The sequence below is a fragment of the Anomaloglossus baeobatrachus genome, chromosome 4 (genome assembly GCF_048569485.1).
Source record: "Anomaloglossus baeobatrachus isolate aAnoBae1 chromosome 4, aAnoBae1.hap1, whole genome shotgun sequence".
In the NCBI taxonomy this organism is placed as follows: domain Eukaryota; kingdom Metazoa; phylum Chordata; class Amphibia; order Anura; family Aromobatidae; genus Anomaloglossus; species Anomaloglossus baeobatrachus.
The window spans coordinates 563910909-563937914 of record NC_134356.1 but is presented as its reverse complement, the minus strand read 5'-3'; the positions used below and the strand labels follow the sequence as shown (position 1 = coordinate 563937914).

General features: G+C 48.7%; 1 protein-coding gene and 1 long non-coding RNA gene across 2 annotated transcripts in view; one reads left to right on the top strand and one right to left on the bottom strand.

Moving 5' to 3' along the window:
- The window catches only part of PLEKHO2 (pleckstrin homology domain containing O2), a 297712-nt gene that overhangs the window by 134759 nt on the left and 135947 nt on the right, over window positions 1-27006 (bottom strand). The window lies entirely within an intron of this gene.
- LOC142304039 (uncharacterized) overlaps window positions 4381-27006 on the top strand; it is a 134830-nt gene continuing 112204 nt past the window's right edge. Inside the window, exons 1-2 of the long non-coding RNA XR_012753069.1 lie at window positions 4381-4677; window positions 5789-5929. This is a non-coding gene — a long non-coding RNA (uncharacterized LOC142304039). The remainder of the gene's footprint in view (window positions 4678-5788; window positions 5930-27006) is intronic.

Genomic DNA, 27006 nt, shown 5'->3' with positions numbered 1-27006 from the left:
GGCAGGTAAGGAGATGTTCCTCACTCCTGCGGCTTCTCACACAGCGATGTGTGCTGCCGCAGGAACGAGGAACAACATCGTACCTGTTGCTGCACCGGCATTATGGAAATGTCGGAGACTACACCGATGATACGATAACGACGCTTTTGCGCTCGTTCATCGTATCAAAAAGGTTTTACACACTACGACATCGCAAGTGACGCCGGATGTGCGTCACTTTCGATTTGACCCCACCGACATCGCACCTGCGATGTCGTAGTGTGCAAAGCCAGCCTTACTGGTTTCTCTAGGCCGGTGTCCGTCACCCCACTGGTGATCATCATCATAGACAGTAACACATGCAACACCAGTACTCACTTAGCCAACCAGAAAGTTCACCTTATTCTTCACATCATTATGACATACATGGGCCTTCTTTTGCTTCCTTCCTCTTAGTGTGGGATACTACTTTTTGAGCTGTCCCCCTCAGCTATCATTGATATCGTCCTCAAGCTCCAGGGGCTGTGTCTCCTTCATTCGATTCTGGGTCCTGGCGACTCTCTAAGCCCGCTGGGGTGAGTCATAGGCTCCAGAACTCTCGTGGATACCTTAGGGTTCCCTGACTGGCCCTCGTACAGAAGCCACATCTTCTAACACTTGAATTATATTCTAGACTTGCTCCTCTCAAACCTCCCAACTGTCCTCTTTCCTGCATCTGTCACTTCCCTTTTAACCCAATTTCTCCCATTCTGCCGCTATCTTAGCCCAAACACTAGGTGGTGCCTTTGGTAACAGTCCTGCTGTACTGTGTCTGGAACCTGCACCCAGCCAGCTAGCAGCACAACATATTAACACATGCAATCAGTACTTAAAGGGAACCGATCACCAGGATTTTCGTATATAACCTAAAGCCAGTGCTATACTGGCACTTTAAGGCTGATTTTTACCTTTAGTGGTCAGCTTGCACAGGGTCGGACTTAGGTGTCTAGGGCCCACCAGGGGAATTGACTCCAGGGGCCCACACTACAGCTAAATATAAACACCCATTAGTGTTATCCCCGTTATAGTGGACCGTTGACTGTATACACAGGCGGCTCCTGCACATCTATATTTTGCACCATAACTGGGATGTACAATTATAGTAGTTTGCAGTAACGAGGTCTTTGGTGAAAACAAGTGATCACCGATCCACAGGTTAGGTTGGTGATAACTTATTGATCGGTGTAACCAGACCAGTGGAAACCGCACCGATCGGAATATTGGGGAACTTTTTGCAGCAGCAGGTGGGGTGTATGACCGCAGCTCCATTCATCCTCTTTGGGGCGGTCAGATAAAAACAAGTGCAGTGCTCACAACCACTGAGGGAATGAATGGTTCAGGGGTCGAGTCGGAGGACACAAGCTCCAGTGTAATGGGGAAAAAAAGTTGCACAATTTGCCGATCGGTGCAGGTCCCAGCAGTTGGACCCCCACTGATGAATAAGTTATCATTTATCCTCAGGCCTCGTTCACACGTTCAGTATTAGGTCAGTATATTACATCAGTATTTGTAGCCAAATCCAGGAGTGGGTGATAAATACAGAAGTGGTGCCGTGTTTCTATTCTACACTGTGTGCAGAATTATTAGGCAAATTGTATTTTAGAGGATTTTTATTTATTATTGATCAACAACTATGTTCTCAATCAACCCAAAAGACTCATAAATATCAAAGCGTAATATTATGGAAGTTGGAGTGGTTTTTTTTTTTAGATTTGGCTATCTTAGGAGGATATCTGTTTTTGCAGGTAACTATTACTGTGCAGAATTATTAGGCAACTTAATAAAAACCAAATATATTCCCATCTCACTTGTTTATTTTCACCAGGCAAACCAATATAACTGCACAATTTAGAAATAAACATTTCTGACATGCAAAAACAAAACCCCAAAAAATTAGTGACCAATATAGCTGTACCGCCCCGCGCTGGGCCGCAGCCGAGTCGCTCGGATCCGGGCTCGTTGGTGGGTGGCTCGAGCGCCTCCAGACCCGGGGTCACTTCGCTCTGAAAGGATGCTGGCGCTACGTAGGGGGGTGGTAGGTAGGTGTATGGCCGGAGCCGTGTTTGAGTTCGTGATGCCACCCACGGGATGTGGTGAAGGTGTAGACACCACCGCTGCAGTTACGGGGCACCCGGGGGAGATGGTTATGCAGCAAGATGTTAACACCTCCGTGGGCAGGGATAATGGCCCCGGGACCCGTTGGGGAGAAGTAGCTGGGCGGTGCAGGGCGGTGCGCGGCTGGATGGCACTGTGGTACTCACTGTTATTGACACACACAAGTCTCTGGTAAACAAAGTTGATGGTGGTCGGTGCCCGCAGCCGGCTGTGTCTGGTCCCCCACCCGGTTCGGTGGTCTTTGCCTTTCTCCTGCACCATGTATTATGTATGTAGACTGCCTTGGCTTCAGCGACGGGAGTCCGCTCCCCGGCGGTATGTGTGTCGGGAAAGCCCGTTTGCCCGCAGACGCTGGCCCGTGGGATCTCTCTGCCTGTGCGGTGGCTTTCTATCCCCCTCGGTGGGCTGTTGTCTTCAGTCGGGACTTGGGTGGGAAAGGACCTATAGTCCAGACCCCAATCAGTGAATTAACTCAGTCCAGTGGCTTTTCAACCTCGTTTCAGGGTCTGAGTACCCCCCTGTGTGCTCCGGTTTCCAGTCAGTTCCCCGGGTCGGTACCGGCGGGCCACTACCCTGTCCCAGTCCACCACGGTTCCACCTGGCCGTCTTCCCGGCTCCTGCAGGCTAAGGCCACCATTTGCCTCCTAGCCGAGGTACCAGGGCTACGACCCTGGCACCTGTCAGTTCCCGCAGCAGACCTGTCACCACAGGCCTGCTGCACTTGAACTCAACTCAACTCAACTGACTGTCTTGAACTGAAGTTTCCTGCCTCAGGCCCTCTGAACTCCTCGGTGGGTGTGCCAACCGCCTGGCTCCGCCCCTTTAGTGTATCCATTAAGCTCTGCGGGAGGTGACTAGGGTTTATGTGGTTTGGCTGGTGTTACCTAATGTGGGACTGGTGTTGTGTGGGGCGCTATCTGTGACTACCTGGCTACTCCAGGGCGTCACATAGCCACCTTTCTTTATGATGACACTCAACAGCCTACTATCCATAGATTCTGTCAGTTGCTTGATCTGTTTACGATCAACATTGCATGCAGCAGCCACCACAGCCTCCCAGACACTGTTCCGAGAGGTGTACTGTTTTCCCTCCTGTAGATCTCACATTTTATGAGGGACCACAGGTTCTCTATGAGGTTCAGATCAGGTGAACAAGGGGGCCATGTCATTATTGTTTCATCTTTTAGACCTTTACTGGCCAGCCACGCTGTGGAGTAGTTGGATGCATGTGATAGAGCATTGTCTTGCATGAAAATCATATTTTTCTTGAATGATACCGAAGTTTATAAAACCAGCAGCTTCTTGAGTGACAGCAGCTGAGGATCAGATAATATCTGGGGGAGTATTCATAATTATCCCCTCCCTCTGTTAGAATTAGCATAAGCATTATACAAACGATTCACTTTTCCACTTGCAGGACCTGTGTGAGGTCATACCCATGTGACCAGAAGGGGCAGACCAACAGAAAAAGTTGCTTTGTGGTATCAGCTTTGTTAGCTGAGGCCCCGCCCCTTCTAGTCAATGGGTATGACCTCACACAGGTCCTGGTAGTAAAAAGTTAAAATGATGATATAATATTTATGCTAATTCCAACAGGGGAGGGGATAACTATGAATACCTCCCCAGATATTATCTGATCCTCAGCTGCTGTCACTCAAGAAGCTGATGATTTTATAAACTTTACTTTCTTGGATTTCAAAACCTAAACATCTGAGCTGACCACTACAGGTATGTATAGAATCAGCCTGATAGTGCCAGTTGTGAGGTAGCAGCGTTGTTTGGGCAAAAACGTGAGGCAGTGAGGCAGCAGCGTGTTCACACCAACAGTCTATTTATTGTTGCAGCATAAATAGATCCAATTTCCCACTGTCAAAGTCTCTTCCGGATCACAGCCGGTGCATATAGACAAATTCTTTGCATCAAAAAGTCTTGTTACCTTAGGACCCCGTTAACCGCAGGGATCTGTGTAAGGTTCTCCTAGGCTCACACTCTTGGCCTGTGTTCACTCTACACAGAGCCAGCCTAGCTCACACGGCATGTGTTAGCTTCACCAAGCCTGGCTCTCAACTGAGACACACCCTGCTGTGCTCTGCATGAGTTTAAATGAAAATGCTGGACATGAGGATTGCTACAAAACCTGGACTGGGAGGAGGGATCTGTCTCCCTGTTACCCTTTGTGCTATACTCCCAGTAATAGCTATAGCAAACTCAGAGGGTTTCCAGACACATTCTGGGGGACACATAGCGGCAGGGCCGGATTATAGGCGGGGCAGACGGGGCTTCAGCCCAGGGGCCCCCACCACAAAAGCCTCTGAGGGGGCCCCCACCACCATCTGTGTGTCCGCCATTTTATTAATGCCGCAGTGGTTCAAGACCGCACTGTACCTTTAAGGTATTTCAATCCCGGCCATCACTGTGCTGCAGACACGCCCACTGCACGCTGTGTGGGCTGCGTCTGCCAGGATGACGTCACCGCGCACCTGCTGCTGCTTCTTCCTTCCGTAGAGGAGCTTGTGGGAGGACCGGAGGTCTCAGTGGATCCCGGTAAGTATGAGGTCATTAATCATGGTGCCGGCCGGGCAGGAGACTGCAGTGAGGAGGGAGCAGGACGCCGCTGATAACAACAGACCGGATTCCATAGTGTCAGCGGCCACTCTGCCCGGGATCAGTGTGAGATATTGCAGGAGTGTGCTCTGCTGCAGATCAGGTCGGGCTGTCAGTGCCGGGTCATCGGCTGCAGCCTCATCCCTCCCCTGCAATAACTCACACTGAGCTCCAGCAGAGAGCACAGACATCACTACCCAGATCCTGCACTGGTTACATCTGAGCCTGCAGCACACATTACACTATATGGCCCATATTACATATAGAATATGTTACATCCTGTCCTGTAGGTCCATGTGTGATCAGTGCAGGGCATTGTATATCTGTGCACATGGTATACCACATCCAGCGTACAGAGTAGTGTGATACACTGTGTACACACATCAGATGGTATATAATAATGTGTATATTGTATAACATCTGATGTCTGTATCACAGTATATTGTGTACCAGTCATGTATTCTCCTGTACACTGTACAGGGGCGTACCTTTGGGGGGCATGCGTCATATTTGCCCCTGCACAGTAATCAGGGGGGCACCATTAAAAAGTGAGGCAGCAGTATGGTGGGAGAATATTGTAAGTGGAGAGTATTGGTGGAGAAAAGTGTGAGGGGCATAGTATAGAGAGTGGGTAGTGGGGGGGGGATAAGCAGTATGGAGAAGGGGCAGCATGGTGGGCAGTGTGAGGGCACAGTATGCTGAGGAGGGGGAATGTGAGATTGAGTTGCACTATAGTGATTTTGATACTGAGGGTGAGGGCAGTATAGAGAGGGGATAGCATGGGGACATTGTGAGGGTACAGCTCAGGAGGGGGCGTGTGAGGAGGGGGCACAGTATAGACATTTGGAGGTATAGTGGGGACACAATGTACAGGACGGTGTGACGAGGGGGCCCAGAACTGAAAGAAGAGGCCATGTACCATAAGAGGGACATTGTGTGGGTCATTTTATGCAGGGAGCACAGTGAGTGGCAATTATTTATTCAGGCGCACAGCGTAGGTCATATATTTATATTTAGGAGCATTATAATCATTCTGCTATTTATTTATAAGGGCATAATGTTGAGATGTGCTGCAGAAGGCCCGGGAAGTCTGCAGAGAGGAGCTGTGGATGTGAAAACTCATCATGACGTCTGGACAAGATGGAGAAGAAAGAATAAGATGACTCCGATCAGAGAAGATGTCACCTACAAGGTACCTGGATGTAACTGTATGTTTGTGATACTCAATGCTTCATAAATACTGATAACTCCCAGCATTTTCTTACAATTGTTAAGGACATACTGGGAGTTGTTAATTCATGTGATACAAATGTATATGGGGATGTGACATTACAATATATTGTTGTAGTAAATTTGGTACTGTAGTCATGTATTGGTGGTTCTGGTGATATATTCGTTTACTGATGAGGGTGCTAGCAGGGGCGTAACTACCGCGGTCGTCATTATGACCGGGCCCGGGAGGTTAGGGGCCCGGCGCCCGCCAGGCAGATCAGCAGCCAGCTCCTGTCAGTGAGAGAGGAGCTGCGCTGTTCTGCCGCAGACCACGCGGCTGCTATTTGAACCGGTGCCGCCGACGACACCGGGCCCCCCTGCCTGGTGTCAACCGCGGCATTGGGACCCCCTGCCTGGTGTCAGCTGCAGCGGCTCCCCCATCACCGTGCACAGTAATGATGAAGCATAGCGCTGCCGCGCTATGCATCATCATTCTACCCCTGTGCCTGCGCCGTGACGTCACTCCCGTGCGACTGTTGTGCTAAATGCACAGAGTGCAGGACGGGAGGACGCCGACCGCAACACCGGGAGAACAAGCAGCGGGGAGGACGAGCGGCGGTGAGGACAGAGCAGCGGCAAATTCGAGCAGCGGCGAAGGAAGGAGGGAAGGACGACAGCGAGGACAGAGCAGCGGGGAGGACGAGCAGCGGCGGGGGAACGAGGAGAGCGGCGAGGACAGAGCAGCGGGGAGGACGAGCAGCGGCGGGGGAACGAACAGCGGCGAGGATAGAGCAGCGGCGAGGACGAGCAGCGGCGGGGGAACGAGGAGACGTGAAGAGAGAGGGTACACGGAGGTCAGAGGCTTGGGGAGGCTGCATTATTTTACATGGAGGCTGCATTATTATACATGCAGGCCTGGGGAGGCTGCATTATTATACATGGAGGCCTGGGGAGGCTGCATTATTATACATGGAGGCCTTGGGAGGCTGCATTATTATACATGGAGGCCTTTGGAGGCTGCATTATTATACATGGAGGTCTGGAGAGGCTGCATTATTATAAATGGAGGCCTGGAGAGGCTGCATTATTATACATGGAGGCTTGCTGCTATATTATACATGGAGGCAGGCTGCATTATTATACATGGAGGCCTGGGGAGGCTGGCTGCATTATTATACTTGGAGGCCTGGGGAGGCTGGCTGCATTACTATACTTGGAGGCCTGGGGAGGCTGGCTGCATTATTATACTTGGTGGCCTAGGGAGGCTGGCTGCATTATTATACATGGAGGCCTGGGGAGGCTGGCTGCATTATTATACATGGAGGCCTGGGGAGGCTGGCTGCATTATTATACATAGAGGCATGGAGAGGCTGGCTGCATTATTATATATGGAGGCCTGGAGAGGCTGGCTGCATTATTATACATGGAGGACTGGGGAGGCTGGCTGCATTATTATACATGGAGGGCTGGGTGCATATTATATATGGAGGACTATGTGGTGTAGTATAATATATGGAGAACTATGAGAAATTAATTATAATAATTGAAGGGACTGGGGAGGCTGGCTGCATTATTATACATGGAGGGCTGGGTGCATATTATACATGGAGGATTATGGGGGTGCATTATACTATATGGAGAACTATGGGGGTGCAGTATAATATATGGAGGACTATGTGGGGCAGTATTATATATTATGTACTATGGGGTGAATTATAATACATGGAGAACTATGGGAAATGCATTATAATACATGGAGGACTATGGAGCTGCATTCTAATATATGAAGGGTTATGTGGGACCCTTTACACTATATGGAAGGCTATGTGGGGGCCATTATTGTGTTTGGAGAACTATATACGAGGGGGGACAAAGATACAATCAGGGGATGGGAACGTTTTGTGCTGAGGGGAAAAAGGCTCTTTCCCTCAGCACCCAGCTTTCCCATGCTCTGTTATACATCTTCTCTCAGCACCCAGCTTTCTCATGCTCTGATATAGGAAAGCTGAGTGCTGAGGGAAAGATGTATAGCAAAGCATGGGGAAGCTGGGTGCCGAGGACAAGATGGATATCAGAACATAAGAAAGCTGGGTGCTGATAGAGGGATTTCAGATCATGGGAAATCTGGGTGCTGAGGGTAAGAGCCAAGTGTCAGTGTCATTATCCTGTACCCCAAGTGTCGGTGTATGTGGAGGGGGGCCCAGATCTGAACTTTGCACCGGGGCCCATCAAACTCTAGTTACGCCACTGGGTGCTAGTGATGTATTTTGGTATTGCTTTTGGTTCTGGTGCTGTACACCGTGTGCAGAATTATTAGGCAACTTGTATTTTAGAGGATTTTTTTTATTATTGATCAACAGTTCTCAATCAACCCAAAAGACTCATGAATGTCAAAGCTTAATATTTTTGGAAGTTGGAGTGGTTTTTTTTTTTAGATTTGGCTATCTTAGGAGGATCTGTCTGTGCAGGTGACTATTACTGTGCAGAATTATTAGGCAACTTAATAAAAACCAAATCTATTCCCATCTCACTTGTTTATTGTCACCAGGTAAACCAATATAACTGCACAAAATTTAGAAATAAACATTTCTGACATGCAAAAACAAAACCCCCAAAAATGAGTGCCCAATATCACCCCCTTTCTTTCTGATGACACTCAGCAGCCGACCATCCATAGATTCTGTCATCGCTTGATCTGTTTACGATCCACATTGCGTGCAGCAGCCACCACAGCCTCCAGACACTGCTCCCAGAGGTGGACTGTTTTCCCTCCCTGTAGAGCTCACATTTTATGAGGGACCACAGGTGCTCTATGGGGCTCAGATCAGGTGAACAAGGGGGCCATGTCATTATTTTTTCATCTTTTAGACCTTTACTGGCCAGCCACGCTGTGGAGTAGTTAGATGCATGTGATGGAGCATTGTCCCGCATGAAAATAATGTTTTTCTTGAACGATACCGACTTCTTCCTGTACCACTGCGTGAAGAAGTTGTCTTCCAGAAACTGGCAGTAGGTCTGGGAGTTGAGCTTCCCTCCATCCTCACCCCGAAAAGGTCCCACAAGTTGATCTTTGATGATACCAGCCCATACCAGTGCCCACCTCCACCTTGCTGATGTCTGAGTCACAGTGGAGCTCTATGCCCTTTACTGATCCAGCCTCTGGCCCAACCATCTGCCCATCAAGAGTCACTCTCATTTCATCAGTCCATAAAACCTTTGAAAAATCAGTCTTAAGATATTTCTTGGCCCAGTCTTGACGTTTTATCTTCTGTTTCTTGGTCAGAGGTGGTGGTTTTTCAGCCATCCTTACCTTGGCCATGTCCCTGAGTATGGCACACCTTGTGCTCTTTGATACTCCAGTAACGTTGCAGCTCTGAAATATGGCTAAACTGGTGGCAAATGGCATCTTGGCAGCTTCACGCTTGATTTTTCTCAATTCATAGGGAGTTATTTTGCGCCTATTTTGCTTCTTGCGACCCTGTTGGCTATTTGCCATGAAACGCTTGATTGTTCGGTGATCACGCTTCAAAAGTTTGGCCATTTCAAGACTGCTGCGTTCCTCTGCAAGACATCGCACAATATGGACTTTTCAGAGCCCGTCACATCTCTCTTCTGACCCATTTTACCAAAGGAAAAGAAGTTGCCTAATAATTAAACACACCTTATATAGGGTGTTGATGTCATTACACCACACCCCTCCTCATTACAGAGATGCACATCTCCTGATTTACTTAATTGGTAGTTGGCTCTCAGCCTATACAGCTTGGAGTAGGACGACATGTATAAAAAGTATCATGGGAGCAAAATACTCATTTGCCTAATAATTCTGCACACAGTGTATTTATGTACATTTTACTGATTCTGATCCTGTACACACGTAGCAAGCCATAATTTGTAAAATTACATGACCGCAAGGGTTTCTACATTATGTTAGTAGCATTAAAGGTGTTGTCCAGGTTTGTGATGAAAGTTTCTATGTGACTGCAGACTTCTGAATGCTCAGTGTGCACACTGCACACTGTCAGGACTCTCCGATGCCAGCAGTGAGCGCTTGAGGGCATGTAACTATTGAGTGAGGCTGCAGACGTCCTAATTTGAATGTGGCCGGAAGTAAGCAAATCGCATACTTGCAGTGCCATGACTACTTGCTCATGGCACGGGAAAATCATGACAGTGTGCAGTCCGCAAGCTGTGAGAATTCAGAAGTCTGCAGTCATATAGGATAACTACAAATTTTCCTTGTCGACCTGGATAACCCCTTTAATAATAAAAGTAAGCCCCGTAGCATGCCCAATCAAACAACCTGTAATATACTCAATGTAAGGATTTAGCTCTGCTTGCTAATTCCAGAAGTGATCACATGACCACTTGCAGGTCATTTTAATACTTTGAGTCACAATTAGCTTCTCTTCCTGCTTCTCTTTATGGGCTGTAGTATTTCAGTGAACATTGAGAGAATTAGGAAGAGCAGCTCATCGGCACGTGTGAAAATGGCGTATGAGCGGTCACATGACAACTACTCAAACCGCATAAGCCGTGTATAGAAGGGGGCGCCAAACTGAACTCCTACTCCATGGACAGGAAAACCTAGATCCACCTCTGATACAGTGTATGGCATACCGTGTACAGACATCAGCTGCTATGTACTACTCCGGAGACAATACAATAGAGAGCACATTGTGATTTTCAGCAACCATTGCTGCCAGTGAGAACTTTCCCTTTCTGTATTTTTACTATTCCTTGGCTGTCTTAACATTGGGATCAATAAAAAAATGTGAGTAACTTTACTTTCTGAGTATAAGTGACGGCTGTGAGTGATCCTGGACTGTGTCTTTATTGTAGTGCTGTAAATCTGAATGTGGCAGAACAGGATAAGATAAATGTTCATTGGATTTATATCTAAATGCTACATTCGCACTCTACTGTTATGACTAAAAATGTTAACGTTATGGGGCCCCCACCAGATTTTCTGCCCAGGGGCCCCCACCAACCTTAATCCGGCCCTGCATAGCGGTCTTCAAATATTACCCCTGTCACTGCCTCACACAGTATAGTGTGACGCCCTGGGCAAGCCAGGGGTCACAGGTCACAACACCACACGCACCCCACATTCCCTGCAGGTACACCTAAGTCAAACAGAAATCCTTGTTGCCTTCCTCCAGGAGCTGGTGTCCACATCAGGGGGTGGGCCAGGCGGTTGGCTCCACCCACCGAGGAGTTCACAGCTCTGGAGGCGGGAAAACCAGGCAGTTGAAGTCTAGCTGAGGGCTAGAGTGCAGTTAAGCTAGGGAAGTGAAGGAGTAAACAGGCAGATGAGTGTTAGAGTTGAAAGGAAGTGAAGTGAAGTGGTAAAGGAGCAAGAGAAAGTGACAGCAAGAAGCCTGAAGTTAGTCCGGGTGTGTGCCCCGGACTGAGACAGCAAGGTTGGCAGACGGCGGTGACCGTCTGCAGGCGAGACTGATTGGAGGTTGCCGAAAGGACCGTGGACGGGTGGTGACCCGGCGGTACCGGAGCGGTATACGAAGATTAGTCAGCACCAGGGCAGGGGCCTTTCGGATCCCGGCAAGGCTAGGAGTCGCCATAATTTGCCAAATCCGTCAGTGAAGGGGACGACTGTCTCTCAACAACTAAGTCCCGATTGAAGGCAACAGCCCGACCGTAGAGGGGAGACACCGCCACCGCCAAGGCACCAGTTTTCCAGGGCCAGCGCCTGCGGGCAAGAGTGGAGCTCCTCCGGCTCATATCCAAGCTGGGGAGCGGGTTACTGGTGGGAACCCATCGCAACCAAACAACAACACATAGGTGCAGGAAAGAGACCGTCACCGTCGCCTGCAGGGGATATCAACAGTGCAGCCGTCTGGGGGACCCGTCCAACCAGCCGTTTGTTTACTGAGAACTGTGTCGTGTTGACTGGCTGAGTGAGTGCCTCCGTACCGTGCGGCACAGCGCTGCCCCTGCGCCCCTGTACCTCCACAGGCCCATAGCCCGCCTGTCCACCATCCCAACCCCATCACTGGGCCCCGGGATCACCAACCCCTACCCACGGAGGGGCAACACAACAACTGGCTGCTCCACACCATCACTCCCGGGATCCCCAGCCAGAGCAGCGGTGGTGTACACTCAATCACCACAACCGTGGGTGGCGTCACGGACAATAAACAATCCCCACACCCAAAAACCCCCTTTTACTCACGGGCGAGGAGTGCCGCTAGAGTCCCCGGGATCAGGCCCATCGCTCGAGCCACCGAGCAGCAGCAGGCCGCGGCAGCCGCGGCAGCCGGACCCGAGCAGTGGGAGAGCGCGGCGTCCCCTCCTCCGCCCGCGACAATAGCACTGGCTTTAGGTTATATACTAAAATCCTGGAGATTGGTGCCCTTTAATATAACACACAGAGTACATGACAAAAGCGGTTCAGGGCAAGCCCACCTGCTACACCAACACTTTTGGACATGAGTGTAAAACTCCGCGTGGGCAGGAAATTGCTATAACTCCAATTCATTTTGCTGGAACTGTAAGATGCTGTATTTTGGATACAAAAGTTAAAAACTTACCAAACATGGGGGCGTGACTGCGAGCGCTGGACCCATCTACTCTAATCCATGCTAAATTGAATTATTGGTGTCACCCATCCACCAGATCATCTGTCCACTCTGGTGACTTGGTGCCGCCGCTGACATTGTGGCCTGTCTGAGGGCCTGAAGCTGCAGCTTTTCCACGGCCTGCCTTTCCTGGGCCTGCTTACCTTGCCTAGGCGTTGAGGCGAGCATCTTCTCATTTCTATCTTGGGTGGTGTGACGTTCCTGGTGACCTGCAGACGACTGCTGTCATGTGTGTTGGGGTTCCTAAGGTGAGAGGCCACTGCACTTTGTTGCAGGAGGATCAATTGCCTTGTGTGTGGATCCCTGGCGCTGACGCATGCTGGGACCGCGCTGCCTGTACTCCCACTGCTCCCGGTGGGTCCTCTCCTTTTGCAAACTGTAAGTGACTGGACAGGAAACCCCTCCCTAGCATTGTTCCCAGGAGGCAGTATCTTCAGCTATGCTGTGTGCCTTAGGCAGGCTTTGCGCGCTGCGACATCGGTAACAATGTGTTACCGATGCTGCAGCGATAGTCCCGCCCCCGTCGCACGTGCAATATCTAGTGAAAGCTGCCGTAGCGATTATTATCGCTACGGCAGTTTCACACGCACATACCTGCCGTGCGACGTCCCTCTGGCCGGCGACCCGCCTCCTTCCTAAGGGGGCGGGTCGTGCGGCGTCACAGCGACGTCACACGGCAGGCGGCCAATTGAAGTGGAGGGGCGGAGATGAGCAGGATGTAAACATCCCGCCCACCTCCGTCCTTCTCATTGCAGCCGGCGGCAGGTAAGGTGAAGTTCCTCGCTCCTGCGGCTTTACACACAGCGATGTGTGCTGCCGCAGGAGCAAGGAACAACATCGCACCTGTTGCTGCACCGGCATTATGGAAATGTCGGAGGCTGCAGCGATGATACGATAACGACGCTTTTGCGCTCGTTCATCATATCAAAAAGGATTTGCACGTTGCGATATCGACTGCGACGCCGGATGTGCGTCACTTTCGATTTGACCCCATCGACATCGCACGTGCAATGTCGCAACGTGCAAAGCCGCCCTTACTGTGTTCAACAGTAAGCCTTTTTGCCCCTGAACCTTGTGAAGGCTAATAACCACAGGGGTCCTGTGTGCTGCCCCTCTCCTAATATCCCTTAAAGGGAATCTGTCAGAAGGTTTTTGCTACGTTGTCTGAGAGCAGCATAATGTAGGGAAAGAGACCTTGATTCCAATGATGTATCACTTAGATTTCTGAGTGCAGCCATTCTGACACAATAAGTATTTTTAGATTTGGCCATCAGGCTCTCAATAGACATGGAACATTAACAGTGAGTTGCCAATAAGAGGAGGGGTATGCCGCACTGACATGTGCATGGCATAAGGCCTGCTGTTTAAAGGTAGACTGTCTCCAGGTTTTTGCTCCCCATCTGAGAGCAGTATAATGTAGAGACAGAGACCCTGATTCCAGCGACATGTCACTTACTGAGCTGTTTGCTGTCATTTTGATAAAATCAATGCTTTCTATGCTGCTGATCTAGCAGTTATACAGAGCTCATTAATATGCTGGACTACCCAGCAGCACGCCATGTAGTCCTTTAATGATAAAATCACTGTTTAATCAATAGTAGATTATCAAAACTACACTAAGTAGCCTAGTAAGTGAAACACCGCTGGAATCAGGATCTCTGTCCCTACATTATGCTGTTCTCAGATAAGGCGGAAAAAACCTGATGACAGATTCTCTTTAAATAAACATTCCAGGAAAACAACAGATCGGACATTGACAAGAGACATATCCCTGAATTCTATGTTTTAACCCTTACAGCATGCTGTCTTCAGATTACAAAGCAAAACCTGTTAACAGATTCCCTTTAATTTGAAGATCTGGATACCCTCTTTACAAGTTAGTGCAACCAAACATTGCTCAGCAAGAGTTAAATCAACGCTGTTGGAAACTACTCTGCTGGACTTTGCTGCCATCCAGTGGCCACCTTTTGTAACTGCGCCACCAATCACAAATATATTACTTGCACCATATACAACTATAAATTGCTCAGAAAAGTGTATCACTAGTTTTAGACCTTACAGCCTGTTTATACTTTTTAAAGCAAGAAGGCCTGCGGAGACACCATCACATGTTTCTCAACGCTGGCAGGAAACTAGCCAGGTCTTTCACCGGGAAGGAACAACCACGGGAAGGGCAGTCTCCAGTCAAGGAGACCACCTATGCCAAACATGGTATCCATCCACAGACAGCCGTTTCGGGGTATTTGCCCCTCATCAGTGTGGAGTAGGAATCTGGCTAGTGGGACATTGCCTAGTAAAAGACTATGTGAGCAAGGATGGTTGACCTTAGGGAGATCAACATCCACCACTGCGGAGACACCATCACGTGTTTCTCAACGCAGTGATTCTAGAGCAATGCCCCCTGGGAAATATTCAAAGCAAGAAGGCCTGCGGAGACACCATCACATGTTTCTCAACGCTGGCAGGAAACTAGCCAGGTCTTTCACCGGGAAGGAACAACCACGGGAAGGGCAGTCTCCAGTCAAGGAGACCACCTATGCCAAACATGGTATCCATCCACAGACAGCCGTTTCGGGGTATTTGCCCCTCATCAGTGTGGAGTAGGAATCTGGCTAGTGGGACATTGCCTAGTAAAAGACTATGTGAGCAAGGATGGTTGACCTTAGGGAGATCAACATCCACCACTGCGGAGACACCATCACGTGTTTCTCAACGCAGTGATTCTAGAGCAATGCCCCCTGGGAAATATTCAAAGCAAGAAGGCCTGCGGAGACACTATCACATGTTTCTCAACGCTGGCAGGAAACTAGCCAGGTCTTTCACCGGGAAGGAACAACCACGGGAACGGCAGTCTCCAGTCAAGGAGACCACCTATGCCAAACATGGTATCCATCCACAGACAGCCGTTTCGGGGTATTTGCCCCTCATCAGTGTGGAGTAGGAATCTGGCTAGTGGGACATTGCCTAGTAAAAGACTATGTGAGCAAGGATGGTTGACCTTAGGGAGATCAACATCCACCACTGCGGAGACACCATCACGTGTTTCTCAACGCAGTGATTCTAGAGCAATGCCCCCTGGGAAATATTCAAAGCAAGAAGGCCTGCGGAGACACCATCACGTGTTTCTCAACGCAGTGATTCTAGAGCAATGCCCCCTGGGCAGAATCACTGCGTTGAGAAACACGTGATGGTGTCTCCGCAGTGGTGGATGTTGATCTCCCTAAGGTCAACCATCCTTGCTCACATAGTCTTTTACTAGGCAATGTCCCACTAGCCAGATTCCTACTCCACACTGATGAGGGGCAAATACCCCAAAACGGCTGTCTGTGGATGGATACCATGTTTGGCATAGGTGGTCTCCTTGACTGGAGACTGCCCTTCCCGTGGTTGTTCCTTCCCGGTGAAAGACCTGGCTAGTTTCCTGCCAGCGTTGAGAAACATGTGATGGTGTCTCCGCAGGCCTTCTTGCTTTGAATATTTCCCAGGGGGCATTGCTCTAGAATCACTGCGTTGAGAAACACGTGATGGTGTCTCCGCAGTGGTGGATGTTGATCTCCCTAAGGTCAACCATCCTTGCTCACATAGTCTTTTACTAGGCAATGTCCCACTAGCCAGATTCCTACTCCACACTGATGAGGGGCAAATACCCCGAAACGGCTGTCTGTGGATGGATACCATGTTTGGCATAGGTGGTCTCCTTGACTGGAGACTGCCCTTCCCGTGGTTGTTCCTTCCCGGTGAAAGACCTGGCTAGTTTCCTGCCAGCGTTGAGAAACATGTGATGGTGTCTCCGCAGGCCTTCTTGCTTTGAATATTTCCCAGGGGGCATTGCTCTAGAATCACTGCGTTGAGAAACACGTGATGGTGTCTCCGCAGTGGTGGATGTTGATCTCCCTAAGGTCAACCATCCTTGCTCACATAGTCTTTTACTAGGCAATGTCCCACTAGCCAGATTCCTACTCCACACTGATGAGGGGCAAATACCCCGAAACGGCTGTCTGTGGATGGATACCATGTTTGGCATAGGTGGTCTCCTTGACTGGAGACTGCCCTTCCCGTGGTTGTTCCTTCCCGGTGAAAGACCTGGCTAGTTTCCTGCCAGCGTTGAAAAACATGTGATGGTGTCTCCGCAGGCCTTCTTGCTTTGAATATTTCCCAGGGGGCATTGCTCTAGAATCACTGCGTTGAGAAACACGTGATGGTGTCTCCGCAGTGGTGGATGTTGATCTCCCTAAGGTCAACCATCCTTGGTCACATAGTCTTTTACTAGGCAATGTCCCACTAGCCAGATTCCTACTCCACACTGATGAGGGGCAAATACCCCGAAACGGCTGTCTGTGGATGGATACCATGTTTGGCATAGGTGGTCTCCTTGACTGGAGACTGCCCTTCCCGTGGTTGTTCCTTCCCGGTGAAAGACCTGGCTAGTTTCCTGCCAGCGTTGAGAAACATGTGATGGTGTCTCCGCAGGCCTTCTTGCTTTGAATATTTCCCAGGGGGCATTGCTCTAGAATCACTGCGTTGAGAAACACGTGATGGTGTCTCCGCAGTGGTAGATGTTGATCTCCCTAAGGTCAACCATCCTTGCTCACATAGTCTTTTACTAGGCAATGTCCAACTAGCCAGATTCCTACTCCACACTGATGAGGGGCAAATACCCCGAAACGGCTGTCTGTGGATGGATACCATGTTTGGCATAGGTGGTCTCCTTGACTGGAGACTGCCCTTCCCGTGGTTGTTCCTTCCCGGTGAAAGACCTGGCTAGTTTCCTGCCAGCGTTGAGAAACATGTGATGGTATCTCCGCAGGCCTTCTTGCTTTGAATATTTCCCAGGGGGCATTGCTCTAGAATCACTGCGTTGAGAAACACGTGATGGTGTCTCCGCAGTGGTGGATGTTGATCTCCCTAAGGTCAACCATCCTTGCTCACATAGTCTTTTACTAGGCAATGTCCCACTAGCCAGATTCCTACTCCACACTGATGAGGGGCAAATACCCCGAAACGGCTGTCTGTGGATGGATACCATGTTTGGCATAGGTGGTCTCCTTGACTGGAGACTGCCCTTCCCGTGGTTGTTCCTTCCCGGTGAAAGACCTGGCTAGTTTCCTGCCAGCGTTGAGAAACATGTGATGGTGTCTCCGCAGGCCTTCTTGCTTTGAATATTTCCCAGGGGGCATTGCTCTAGAATCACTGCGTTGAGAAACACGTGATGGTGTCTCCGCAGTGGTAGATGTTGATCTCCCTAAGGTCAACCATCCTTGCTCACATAGTCTTTTACTAGGCAATGTCCAACTAGCCAGATTCCTACTCCACACTGATGAGGGGCAAATACCCCGAAACGGCTGTCTGTGGATGGATACCATGTTTGGCATAGGTGGTCTCCTTGACTGGAGACTGCCCTTCCCGTGGTTGTTCCTTCCCGGTGAAAGACCTGGCTAGTTTCCTGCCAGCGTTGAGAAACATGTGATGGTATCTCCGCAGGCCTTCTTGCTTTGAATATTTCCCAGGGGGCATTGCTCTAGAATCACTGCGTTGAGAAACACGTGATGGTGTCTCCGCAGTGGTGGATGTTGATCTCCCTAAGGTCAACCATCCTTGCTCACATGTTTATACTTTTTATTCTGAGAGATATATAACCCACAACCACTAACTGATGGACTAAAGCCCATGACTTCCGTGTCACCCCATCAAGAAAAGCACGACACACAATATGATTTCCCTTTGACTCACTTGACTAGTGCTGGATCTACAGCTTCTAGATTTTCTAACATTCCGCATGCGCACTCTTGCTAAGTCAGTGCAGCAGAGCAACCTCAGCAAACCCTAACAACAAAAAACAGCCTCTAACAGACCACAGTGATGAAAGGTCTTTCATGCCCTACTCTCCTTCTGAATTAACACGCTCCTTTACTCCCGACAGGGCGATCCCAAGAAGATCCAGCAACTACATCAAGAATCCCGGATACTCCCGTCTTGCATCAAACTGCCCTACTGACACAGTTCCAGTCTATCCATCACTCCAAGTTATCAAAAATGTCAAAGTCAAATAGACTAACTAAAGAGCTTTCAAAAGAGATCAGAAACTTAGGTTGTTGTACCTCCAATCTTGAGGACAAGATGGACTCTACAATGGCAAGCCTCGCCACTCACAGAATATAAGTGGTGATGCTTTATGAAGAAATCTACACCTTTAACAACAGATTAGAAGTCTTCAAAAATTGTGCTCATATGAGTGATATACGCATCAGAGGCCTACCTGAGACTATCATAGACCTCCAATCCACTGCAACTGCCTTATTCCAGCAACTTCTACACGGAATCCCCATGAATGATACCCATGGAGCACTGAGCAAATGTAAACCTGCGGGCCCGCCTCAGGACATTGTGCTTAAGCTTCACTTTTGCAAAATGAAAGAGATACTGTTGATTGTAGCCCGGAATTCTTCACCTCTGAAGTTTCTGGGTCAGTCCTACGAACTCTTCCCAGACTTGACCCTAGCAACCATAACCAAAAGACGGGCCATGAAACCATACTTAGAAATTCTAATCTTCAACAACATCAAGTACCGCTGGAAATTCTCCTACAAGCTGATTGTGATGGTGTGATATGGTGGGTTGGGTATCATTTTGTGTATGTTCATATTTTTAATGATTTTAGGAGTGTTGTCTTGCTGCTCTGTATTAATCTGTACAGAGTATTAATCACGTAACACACTGTCCGATAATTACCATCTACAGCCTGAATAAGTCTTTGGTTCTTCATGAACCCCTGCTGACATTTCATGACTGTCCAGTCATGACTCCCCTGCTCTCCAAATACTAAAAATCACACCTTGTAGTGCCTCAGTCCCTAAGTAGGGGGGGTGTGGAGGGTTGCTGAACATCATCTGATGCACCCCAGGGCTCTAGGGTACTCGGTCCCTGGCAGTATATTCACTGGGACAGTTCACTGGGTGGCCGTTGCCCGGTTCCGTAAACCTGGGGGTCGCTTGAAACGGGTTCTATACATGGGAATGATAATAAGGTTTTTGTTGTTACGCCACTTGCGGGTTGCGGCTATTTAGATGGAGCCGCCGCTGGACAGTCTCTCGCTGCTAGGACTGATGTTAATGGCAGCCTGGATGTTGGACCCTCTGCAAGTAGGGCCAGGCCCCAGGGGATAGATGATGGTGTTGGGGCACGGAAAGAAGGTAGGCCACACAAGGAATTGCAGTAATACTGGTTTCTTTACTCACAGCGTTGTTATGGCTGGCAACCCGATGAAGGTTGGTCCTCACCACTGGTCCCCTTAGTTCCAGTGGCGGTGTGGTGAACTGGTGGCTGTCTTTCCCTGCACCTGTCTCTGGTTGGTGGGTTCCCATGGCTTGGAGCATCTGGGGGTCCCCTCCTGGTTGTCTTTCAGTCTTAGTCCGTATGACAGGTAGCTTGAACCCTGTGGGGTCGGTTTCTCGGTTCCTGCTCCCCGGTTCTCCCGTTGCTACTGTGTTCCGAACTTTATGGTCAGTGAGGTCCTGGATGATCCCCTCACCGTGCAGATTTTATTAGGTCTGCCTGGAGCATTTTCCTGACATAGGACTCTGTACCCTGTCGGTGCTATGGTTCCGGGAGTACTCCGCTATATTCCACCGGCAACCACACGCCTGGGCCCACAGGTCACTGCTACACTCTTCTGTCAGTACGGTTATGTGCCGACCCCGTGCCAGCAGCCGGTGCTGCTCGGATCCGGATCTACGGTATGGCTCGAGGGGTTCTCCGGAGCCGGGGGTCGCGCGGACACTTCGAATAAAAGGGGATGTATATATATAGGGATTTGCAATAAACTGTCTGTGACGCCACCCACGGTGTGTGGTGAGATGTAGCACCACCGCTGCTGTTGTGGGATACCCGGGGAGCTGTGATGGCAGCTGGATGTTATCCCCTCCGTGGGTAGGGATGGAGGCCCCGGGGCCAAGTGTTGTGCAGGGTTGCAGGGATCAGCACACTTACAGTTCGGTTTTCCTGGTGCTGGATGAAGCTGCACTGATGTGTGGAGTCAGTAAACACACAGTTCTTTTGGTAAACCAAGGTGATGGTGGCCGGCTTCCGCAAACGGGTGTATCTGGTCCCACACCCGGGTTAGTAGCCAATGCCTTTCTCCTCTGCACTTCGTGTTTTTCTGAGACAGACTTCCCGGTGTGTAACACGGGAGTCCGTTCCCGGTCCTTTGGTTGGGAGCCGTGCCCGTCAGACACTGACTCGAGGGATCTACTGGGCCCTGGCAGATGCCCTATCCCTCTCTGTGGGTGGTTGTCTACTTTTCGGGACTTAGGTTGGGACAGGACCTAAAATCCTGCCCTCAATTGGTAAATTAGCTAGGCCGTTGGTGCCGGTCCTGGCTTCAGGGTCCAAGTACCCTCTTTGTGCATGGTTTCTGGGTCGGTTCTCCGGTGTCAGTACCGGCAGGCTACAACCCTGCCCCGGTTCACCTTGGATCTCCGGCAGCCTTCTGACCATCTCCTGCAGCCAGCACGCCAGGGCTCCAACCCTGACGCCTGTCAAATTCAGACCTCACTCTTCCAAGCTCTCAACTAAACTCTGCCTGTTTTTCCCGCCCCGGGTTCTCCAGACCCCTAGGTGGGTGTTCTCCAACCACCTGGTCCCGCACACTGGTGTGTCTGTCCTTCCCTGAGGGGGTGACTAGGGTTTCAGGTCAACTGTTTTAACCCTGTGTGGGAGAGGTGTTGTGCGGGGACCTAAACTGTGTGACTATCTGGTTTTGCCAGGGCATCACAGTTACGTCCGTCTCCTCTCACTTCCACTTACTCACTGTCTGACCCCTCCCCCTGGTTGTCGTCTAGTGGGCTAGATTGGTTCCACCCCTAGGTGGCCATCCATTGGGTCCAATCCTAGCCTGTCACCAGTCCTTGGGAATGGAAAAAACAGGGATTAAAATGAATGTTTTGATGTTACCGGCACTGGTCTTATGGGTCCCTGGGGGTAGGCCCTGCATCCTTGACAGGATGCAGTTCCCTGTAGCTCCTGATGGCTTCAGGGGCGCTACACATCCAACCAGTCAGCCTACCCCTGGATATAAGGAGAGGGCCTGATGAGGACAAAGAAGCACAAAGATTCATCCTTTGTGGTACGCTGATGCTAAGGCTAGCACCCCAGAGAGACTTAGAGAAGCTGTGATTACACTGGAAAAGACTCATGGAGGAACCCTGGAAAAGATTGCTGGAATATTGTAACTCCATCTCCCTGGGCATTTATCCCATTACTGGACTATATTCGCGTTCCTGGACTATTTTACCCTTTGTCTAGTGGATTGTTTTATGGACCTTTCGGTTTGCATGTAATAAAGGTTGTTGGGACTCTTCACTAATCTCTTGCTCTGTTGATTGTGTGATACCGGAGTAGGTCCCCTTGACACTGATCTTCACCTATCTACATGTGGTCCACACAGTTCTCTACACGGAGGGCGCCAATCACTACTCCACCAAATTTCAACTTCTGGAACTATCCTCGCCACATCCATCATCCCTTTCTTCACAGCAACTCAAAATATCTCATTCCAGACCATGAGAGCAATCTATACCTCCTTGAATCTGACATTGTACCACCTTCTTTCCAGGATAGAAATTTATTTGAAGTTTGAAAACTTAGCCTTTTTCAACTTTTTTATCCTGTGGACCTCATTTCTATTGAACATCTGTTTGTTTTTTAATAAAAACGCTTATCGTTTTCTCTTTAAACTGTTTCTCCTACATTACTATGCTGTCTTATTGGACTTTGCTTCTTCTACATTGTACTCCAGATTCTCATGTTTCAGGTACCTCTGACGATGATCTCGTCCACTGGGAACTCAAGATCAACTGGAACAGACTATTGGAGAAGACCTCTGAACTTCAGGCCTCTTGCATCTGATGGACTACACATCCAGGATGGACAAGTGTTCCCCTTACATGTACTGACTTGTCATTTTACTACCTATCGTCTCTTACCTTAATTTTGTTTTGGCTTCTGATACCTTTAGTAGGTGCCTACCGTTCCAGGCCTTGATTATTTTCTGCTACCAATTCATTCTAATATGATGATTATTAGTATATGATCTCATATCTGGTACTTCTGAGTAATGCCTGATCCCAGACTATGTCTAGTTCACCCTTTTAAGACTTCACTTTATAGTATTTTCTTCTGATACTAGGTCTCCACCTATTGATCAGTTGTATTCTTAATTTGATTATAGTATTTTTGTACTAGTGTATAAGTGTTATTCAGAAAAGGAATAACACTAGACGTTGTCGCTATTTAACATGTCTTTGTTTAAAGGGGACCAATCAACAGGATTTTGTTATATAAAATAAAGGCAGTGCCATATAGGCAGTAAGATGCTGATTGCAGGCATACCTGTTATAGAAAGATCGGATGCTTGGTTGCAGAAATATCATTAAGCAAAGTTGCAGAAATGCATTGCACTTTGATTGATGGGTGCAATGTGGGCGGGCCTTTGTGGGTCGGATTTTCACTGTAAAGTCCCTCTCCGATGTCCTCCTGGCTTGCCTCCTATAAGAGGCATCGGCGTGTGCACAGATTTTTTTTTTACATCTGTGCACACACCCCTGCCGCTCATAGTCTTTACTGCGGCGTCATCAATAAAATAGCGCCGGAGATCATAAGACCATGGGGGGTGCCTTAAATAGCTAGTGCCTCTCAGACATAGACTGAGAAGCACTTCCGTGTACGACACGCTGGCCCTTTAAGAGTGGAGAGGAGTAAGGGTGCTCTCGGGAGGCCTATGCCGGCAGCAGACACAGGGACAGGAGCCACTGCTGAGCGTCCAGGAAGGTAAATGCGCAGATTACTGTGTCTGCCACCTGCTCCTGGGGCTTGTGCTCACTGCGTAGGCCCCCAGGAGCATGCACACTCCTCCCCATTCTTAAAGGGCCAGCATGTTCTACCCGGAAGTGCCTCTCAACCTATGGCAGAGAGGCATTATGTAGTTAAGGCATCCTCCCCCTATGAGGATGCTGGCACCATTGTTACAGGTTTCCCATCTTCTACATTACTGCAAACAACAAAATTGCACAGGACTCCTATTGTCACTAGATATTAAAAAAGCCTTGGATTCTGTATCACTGCCTTACTTGTTTGCGGAAGTGGAATTTCCCTGATCATTTTCTCTCCTGGATCCAAGCTTTATATAGCTGTCCCACAGCCTATGTGCATTATAATGGCTTTTCTTAAGACTTTTATCCTATTATGAGAAGCACCTGTAAGGGGCACACCTTGTCCCTACTCTTATTCCTTCTCGCAATTGATCCACTTGCAATATCCATTCGCCTCAATTCAGGTATAACCAGCATCTGTTTCATATAAATTCTTTTTGTTTGCAGATGGCATTCTGCTTCATCTTAACCGCCCTGCAGACCTCCCTGCCCACCCTACTTTAGTCCTTCCAATGTTTTGAACAAGTTTTGGTCCTGCAAGTTAACCAAACAAAATCTCATGCTATGAATATTTCCCTCCCCGCCACCAACTTACAACTTAAACACGCTTCTCCCTTTCAGTAGGCAACAATTTATCTAGAACAATTAGCTTTTAAACTAATGGCTAATATAGATTCCCTTTTTTCCAGAAAGGACCCGTGAATGCTTCAGAGGCTATAATCATTACTCCTATTTTGGGGGAAACTAAACCTTTCTTGGTTGTGCTGCATACTGACATGTCTCCACCAGAGGCTGCTCCTGCGACTTCAGCCTCTGTCCCCAGGAGCTGCCGAGTTTCCGCTGTAGGCGATGCTGGTGAGAGGAGAAGTAAGTGTGTGGAACCTAGAGGTTACTCCCAGGATACAACGTGTCACAAACAAGGAACGAGACCAGGTTAGGTTTAACTGCAAACTCTTTATACCCCGGTAAGGGAAACAGTAGGTGAAACTCAATATGCGAAGTGAATATAGACACCAATAAATGTACAAACACCCGATTACCAAACCAGGATCAGCGTACTGGGCCAGAGACTGATTACAGTGGGACAGGAATCAGCAGGAAGAATTTACCTAACCAGGAACTTGCGGAAGCACTAAATGGTGTAAATCACTGAGTGTATTAAGGAGCTGTACCTGAGGCAGCACACCAGTTAACAATCTTAACAGAAACTCTAATTCTCCACCTTTCTCCCACACATATAAGCAACACAATAAAGTACCCCGGGGTTATATACCAGCTAGCAGAGATACACAAACAGTAAGATTCAGTACTGCAGCAGTGTATAAAAGACCTGGTCTGGCGCCAAACCACTACTGAGTCAGTGTGCACACTTGTCTGCGAAAACAAAAAGATATAGGCCAGACCTGAGCTCAGGACTCACTGTTACACTGTATGGCCTCCGGGCAAAGGGGTATCCACTCCGCGTCTGGCTCCGCAACAGTTCTCTATGGCACAGCAATCACGGGGACAGATCACTTCAGGGCTTCACTCCATAGCAGTTCTCTCTGGCACTGACAATCACGGGAACAGTTCTCCTAGGAAGGCCTAAGATGCAGATCAGCTCCAATCACAGTTTTCTCTCTATCTGACAACAGTCTATGAACATAGGCACTTAGCAGTGCGGCCTCTCTCTTTGCACAGAAATCAGAATAGAGGAGCTGTGGATAAAAAGCACAATAGGGTCTTACCCCAATATACACGGGGTTAAACACAAGTAGATTTTACTCACCAAATGGAGTTGTGAAAGTCATAACTCCTATAAATGCATGAAATCCAGGCCACGGCAGCAGCAACCCACAGGCTGATAACAGAGAGTAGTAGTAGAGAAGGGTTTTTCACACCGCGCCAATGACCACTGATGAAAATTGTAAGATTAATGTCACTTTATTTCATGCTCAGGTCTATGCGTCTCAGGAGTCTCTGCTCCCTTCCTCAGGACAAAACAGGCACAAGGAAAATCAAATCTCTTTGATGTTCCTTGTGGCAGTTTGTCCTGAGGAAGGCAGCAGAGACTCCTGAAACGCGTAGACCTGAGCATGAAATAAAGTGACATTAATCTTACAATTTTCATCAGTGGTCATTGGCGCGGTGTGAAAAACCCTTCTCTACTACTACTCTCTGTTTGCACAGAAATCAGCAGACTGTCTCCAGCAGTCCAGTGATTTCAAATCATAGCAGGTAGAGGAAGGCACCACATTTCAGGTTCTCTCTCAATCTGCTTCCCTCTCTCATTCCCACTTCCTGAGTCCTTCTGAGTCCACAGAATTCTCCTGGAAGACTGAGCAGACATCCTTGACACCCCTCTGGTGGACAGGAGGAGACACTTCAGCTGGAGTATTTGCAATATCAGCAATACCACAACACTAGTGTCAGTAGCTCTTGCAAGCACAGGCTCCACTCACCCACTGAGGTTGGTTTAGTTGGGACCTGCAGTACAACTGGCTGACTGTGGATTTGTGTGCCTTTCAACTGATGTCATCAGCTCCTAGCTCCAGGCTATTGGAACGCACCACACCCTTTTTATACCTTCTGTTGCCTGCTGGACACTGCCATAATATAGCTTCAGTTAGTTCTGTACTGCTGCGATTCTCGTTCACTCCCTGCTGCCCTTGTATCATTATTCCCCGTTTTTGACCTTCGCCTTATTTCTGACTGCTCCCTTGTCTGCTGATTTTGCCCTTTTTGTACCTCCTGGTTTTGACCCTGCCTGGTGACTATTATTTTCTGGACTGCGGTATTTCTATAGGCAGCAATCTTATGGAACTTGTAGTAATTCCAGATCCCTTTATAGGGGTTAAAGGGTTTCAGGGTTTTCTAAATTTTCCAAAGTGGGCAATTTGTACATAGTCTATCCATGATACCCAATCTGTGTCTATGGCCCCAGACAACTGTCACACATAGAAGCACTTATAATGTCCCTTCTACTCAAACTACTTTACTTATTCTTCATATTATCAGCCTTTGTTCCATCCCACCATTTTAAATTAACCCAAGGGTTGATTAAAATCTTTGTATGGAAGGGCGGTCTCCCCAGAGTTAACAGAGCTACATTATATCGTCATCGCCTGAAAGGGGGTTTGGCAGTTCCCAACCTTATCAAATACTATTAAGCAACCCAGCTAGCTCAATTAACTTTATATCATGCCTATTCTAAACCTCCTCTGTGGTTTTCCTTGGAAGCCTCAGAATGCCATCTTTGAACTCTTGATGCCTTAATATGGCTCCTCCGTACCCAACGCAGGCAAATCACAAACCCCATCATATCACATGCGCTTAAAATTTCTGACTCCTAGAACTATTCTTCTAATCTTGTTTCTCCATTCCTGCCCCTTGTTCCCCATTTGGGGTAACCAACAGTTTCCCCATAGGCAACAAATCTGTGTTACCTTTCCTGTCTCGGATCGCAGCGGGAATCACCTGTTTAATGTTAGCGGTATTATTCCCTCTCCAGTCACACCATTCTAGCAGAGATGCCGATAAAACCCTCACGCACC